Genomic DNA, 6036 nt, shown 5'->3' on the forward strand with positions numbered 1-6036 from the left:
ACATCAGGCCACCCCACTCCCTTGTTGCTTGGAAGGCCAGAGCTGTTATTGACAACTTTAGTTTGTTTGCTCTACTTAGAAAGAGCTTGCATTGGAAATGAAATAGTTGAATAAGTCGAAAGGAAGAAATTATTCCTTCCACACTTGCAGAAGAGGCTATTCATGTCAAAAAAACAGTATTGCAGTTCAAGAAATGTGGCTTCAGCTAAGGCCTTCTAATTCAGTGGTTTGACTTTCTTTACTACTTCAGCAACAAACATGTACTAGTTAAGGTTTTTTAATTACATTTAATTGATTGTTTTAATAGATTCTGATAGCCATCAGCCTTAACATAGGTTTTTCATCATTTTAAATTAAATTTTAGATGCTTAGCTACCACCTATCTTCATTGATAGTTGAACTCTCTGCTGATAAACCAATTCTCTTGGGTAGGCACTAGATTGATTTTCATTTCAACAGTACAGTGTTTGAGTGACTCTCCATTATCAGCATTGTGCCAGTACTCCTCAAGAATCTTAGTCCGTGACAGAGATGCCTAATCTAAGCATCTTGAGGTTGAGCGCATCAAATCATGCTGTTGATACATGCGGGGGTGGCATAGTTGCTTCTAATTCACAGTGAGATTAAGTTATTTAAAACAAAGTTTATATTAACAAGCTATGATGATCTCTAAGTATAGAGATCCCTAAAATATGTATTTTGCTTATTGTTTTTCATACGTCACAAACTGACTAATGGGATTATATGTTTCAATTCATGGAAGGTACAAAGTTGTTATAATTCTTCTCTGAGTGCCTGGCTTTTCTGAGAGTAGGAGCCTGTTTTAGGACTCCTGCTTCTAACTTGAGGTCACTGTTATCTCTTCAGTTCTTAACATTGTTGAGTTTGATTACTGTCATGCTTCCAGACATCCCACCGCGTGAGATTAAGCTTCATGTTGAACACTGGGAAGCGGGAATGAGACTTGCTGGTATAATGCAGGCACATGCGTTTGTGGCTATATTCAGTCTTTAATTAACCAGTGTTTTAGAAAATGAATAATGATTGGTCTGCTTCATAGGGATTCCTTTTGACAGTTTACATTGTCATTTCTAAACATGGAGGGTTGCTTTTCCTGTAGTTCTTTGACACTACAAAAACTGTATGGATTTCCCATCTTCTAAAGACTTGTATTCAGACACAAAACCTTCCCAGTGACCTTAGCAATATTAAGACTAACTTTGTGCATGTAAGGTCAATGCAGATCAAGTGTGAACTTGATGAAGGTGGGGTATGAATTACTTTCTGTTATCTCTTGTGCATGGAACAAAACTTATAGTGTCTTTATTAATAGCATTTACAATAGGACGGTAGCGAAACTTCCACGATTCTTTCTTCTTAAATTATACAGTCTTCTTAAACAGTCAAAAAGTTTTTGGTGGGTAGTGTGTGTTCTGGTATGTCCTGACTGTGTTTATTATTTGCTAAGATTGAAGGACCTGGCCCCCACTAGAAGTATATAAGAAGATGAGAATTAAGATAGATATTTAAGAGCAGAAAAAGCCAGTCGATTTTAACCACAGTTGTAAAGATCTAACATGAAGCAGTCTAGTGAGTAGTTCAGCCAGACTGGAGTGGATTGCCATAAGTAAGTCGTACACCTTTGCATGTCTTAAACACAGGTATTGACTGTTGTTAGTTACAGCATGCAGAGTACCTTATGTATGTGCCCTCTACCATTTATTTGCATTTTTATCATGTTTGCAAATACAGACTTGGATAGCATGTAACATTCACATGGAAAATTTATAAAATTGACAGCCCGTTTTATAAATTATCATTAGTATTAATTATCATTATGATGATCATTATTGTATTCTTCCCCTTAGCTGCCTTAGCCCTTTATATATTTTTAATAAGCCTTCTCAAGAAATATTTCTTAGTGTGGTATATTTGTTATTGCACCTTCACTTTTGTTTGCTTATCTCCTCTCTGTTTAAAATTATTAGGGATATTTGACAATGCTGACAATATGGAGCAGTGAAAATATAATGGCAGTGGTGTTCATCCACAGGCTATTGTCTGAGTTGACGTGAGCCAGCCGCAGTGTCTTTTCAGAACAAAAGAATATGAGGAGTATAAGGACTGAGCTTTTTGTTTCGCTGAGCTAAATGGAAAGCTAGGAAGTTAGGGAGGAATGTATTCTGTTCTGGAAAATCTGCTAAAATGGTGAAAATTGGAATTGTACATGATACTTTTCACTGAAGTTTAATAATTTTGAGTGTATGACTGGATTTCTAAAAGTGAATGGGATGCCATACCAGAGAGTTTTTACAATTTTGAATGGGGTAAGGTTTAATAGTTTTGATATTTTTGCATCACTAGAAAGGCTAAGGTGCTAGATTGTTGGAGCTAGACTGTTCTTAGTGGTGGCAAATGCTGCAACTCAAGACGATTGCTCTTTTTTCTGTCAAGGGAAGTTTAGGTTGGATATTAGGAATAATTTTCTAGCTAGGAAGGCAGTAAAACACTGGAACAAGTTACCCAGAGACGTGGTAGAATCTCCATCCTTGGAAGTGTTTAAGACCCAGCTAGGCAAAGCTTTGGCTGGGATGATCTAGTTGGGGATGGTCCTGCTTTGAGCAGGGGACTGAACTAGATGACCTCCTGAGGTCCCTTCCAACCCTTATTTTCTATGGTAAGGACTTGATTTGTGCAGCAGTGAACACGGGATGTAAAAGGCATTTGAAAGGACTGTCATACCCTTATTACTATATATAATTAGTACCTTTTAACTTTTGATATTTTAGTTTTATAAAGTGTATCATACATAGGTTATTACACACTATTTTTAAAAACAAAGAAGAAAATTACAATAACATTTCAATCTATAAAAGTTTAGTGACACCTTCTAAATGTCTGAGTAACCTGCTGAGCCTTCCCTATCAGTAAAAACATAAGCAAGTGGGGCTCACAGTTTACCCTTCAATAGGCAGCCTTTGAAATTTTAAGTGGAAACACATACTGGAAGTCAAGGGGATAAACCTAGCCATTAGCAATTTGTATGTTCCATCATATCTCAACTGTTCTATTAGACCACTAGGATATTGTGTCCAATATTGGTCCAAATGCACGTGTAAGTGTTCTGAAAGGCAGAGCACAGGCTTTCTGTGGTCTGTGTGACTGATATTGATAAGTAGATAGCTAGCCAAATTTTGAAGATTTCAAGAGGTAATCATAGATTGGTCCATCCAGAAAATGGATAAAAGTCTGTAGTCAAAGACAGAAAGGTCTGCTATATATAACTATATAGTAGAGCTAGAGCCACATCTAAAATGAGTGCTTGCAATATCTAATGGTTGCACTAAGACAGTCCAGCAAATTTTTTGAATGTGTTGGGGATAACTTCTTGGTACAGGTGGTGGAGAGGCCAACTTGCGGGGAATGGGCAATGATGGGATGGAGTTCTTCTTGGCTTGTTGTTCATGTGGCAGAAAGCCACTTTGGTTTCTCCCCAAAATCTCTGCCTTGTGACAATGTGATTTAAATCTCTGTGCTGTGACCATTTGATTAGGGTGGGCCCAGCAGAGGAGACCACACCCTCAGCCTGTCCCTTCAGGTAACTTGAGCTGGCTGCATCCCTGAGGGAGGGGAGGAAACCTGCTCCCTCTGCCTACGTGACTTGCATCACTTACCTGGGTAAGGGTTTTCTACCTGGTGGGTTGGAATCTGCCCAGCAACTAGTGATGTACTTCAAATGGGTTGGCTGACAGCCAATCGGAGCTGGCCTCCACGGGCCCAGGTGTATGAGGTCACAGGGGCTATATAAGTTAGGACTGCCCGGAAGGCGATCTCTTCTGCCATGCGGTGGAGCTGAGGCCGTGGGGGGGAGTTTAGAGAAGCTGTACCATCTAAAAGTAGCTTCTCCCCCAAAAACTCATGAACAAGGAACAGCCGGATGCTAGAAAGGATCTCACCAGCCTCTGGATGAAGTGTGTAAGTAACCTACTCAAGATCTGATAGATATCTAGCTGGCAGTAACTCAGATGCGTGATCAAAAGGCTACCACAGCCAGACTGTTTGCTCTTCAGGATTTCTAAGATATTGCTCAATCTTGTACCCTGTTTTCACCCTACCCCTGTACTCAATAAAGTCCTCTTTTGTGACTGGTGTCGGAGACTTATTGAGGGGTGGGTCTAAATTATGCCTAAGAGACCCCTTAGGTCTTCGGACTAAGGGAGACTATACCTTTTTGCCCCCGGACTTGGGGAAGTACCCCGAGTGCCTGTACTGGGTCGAGTACCCGTAGGACTGAAGTCCTGTGTTTCCCCGAGGACACGGGGCCGAGAGTGAGTCCACTCTCAGGGTGGTGGCGGCAACGTTACTCCCAAGCTACCGAGTGTGCTCCAGGAAGGGGTTTGGCCAGACGCAAGGTGCCCCTAGGGAGGCATTCGGAGCTTGGAAGGTGGTTGTGCGCAGGGAGGTGGGTGGCTCAACACAGGAGCGCCCCCTACTGGCCCGCCACAGTTCACGTACAGGAAGGAATTGTTTGAGAGTGTGAAGATAACTTGGGTGATAGTGATCACAAAATGACAGAGTTTGGAATCCTAAAGGTGGGCAGGATTCGTTGTGGGGAGGGCGAGGAATCCAGGAGAGCTGACTTTATTTCAAGGAGGCCATTTTCAGAGTGCAAGAGCAAAGTATCCTAATGCAACAGAAGCATGAGAAGTGCGATCATTTCAAACTCAAAAAGGGATTCTACAAACACTGGAAACGTGGTCGTATTACTAGAGACAAGAATAAGAGTTTTGTACCACTATGCAGGAAAAAATTGGGAAAGCCAAGGCATGATTTAAGCTGCAATTGGCAAGGGATATAAGGCGATTAAAAGGAGTTCCACGAATATGACAGAAGTAGGAGGAAAACCAAGGAAACAATAAGTCCTTTACTAAATGCACAAGGGGAGAACCTAGTTATGGATGATGCAGAGAAATCTGAAGAATTTGATGTCTTTTTTTTTTTACCTCACTATACACAAATAAGGTCAACTAACAGATTATGAGTGCAGATGCCAAAACAGATAGAAAGTAGTGTTAAGTAGTGGAAGAACAGATTAGAGATTACTTAGAAGCTAGATCTTTTCAAGTCAGTAGGGCTGGATGGAATATACCCTAGGGTACTGAATGAATTACCTAAAGTAATTTCAGAGTCACTGGTTATTCTTTCTGAGGAATTTTGGATGCCCAGTGAGGTCTCAGATGACTAGGAACAGGTAAATAGGGTGCCCATCTTTAAGAAAGGGAAGAATGAGGATTTGGGAAGTTACAGACCACTGTGTGAGTTTTGATATCTGGAAAGATAATGGAGCAGGTCCTCAAGGAATATCTTATGAAGCATCTTGAGTAGAACATGGTGATGAGGAACAGCCAGCATGGATCTGCCAAGAGCAAGTCATAACTGAGCAACTTGATTTTCTTCTATGATAAGGTAGCAAGCTCTGTGGATGCAGGGAGAGCAGTGGAGATGATATACCTTGACTTTAGCAAGACTTTTGACAGTTTCCCATGGTTGTACTTCCTTAGTTTATTAAATAAGAGACTGACTCGATTATAGAACTGTGAGGTGGATACAAAAGTTGTTGGACCATCATGCTTAGCAAGTAGTCATCAATGGCTGTATGTGTATTTGGAAAGAGGTATCAAGTGGAGCTGCCTAAGAGTCAGTCCTGAGTCTGCTATTGTTTTACATTTTCACTACAGATTTGGATGATGGGATAGAGTGCATGCTTACTAAATGTGTGGATGATGCCAAACTGGGTAGAGTTTCAAACTCGGGAGAGTAGGGCTAAGATTCAGAATAACCTGAATAAACTTGTCCGAAATCAATTGGGTGAAATTCAGCGAGGGCAAAGTCCTGCACTTAAGATAGAATAATTGCATGCACAATTATAGATACTGAGGAATAGAGACTGGGGAATTAGTAGCTAGGCTCTAGTACCTGGGGGCTACAGTGGTCCTTAAGTTGAATATGAGCAAACCATGTGATCCCCCCCCCCCT

This window comes from Gavialis gangeticus, unplaced genomic scaffold, assembly GCF_001723915.1.
Source record: "Gavialis gangeticus isolate Ggan-Ray unplaced genomic scaffold, GavGan_comp1, whole genome shotgun sequence".
NCBI lineage: Eukaryota > Metazoa > Chordata > Crocodylia > Gavialidae > Gavialis > Gavialis gangeticus.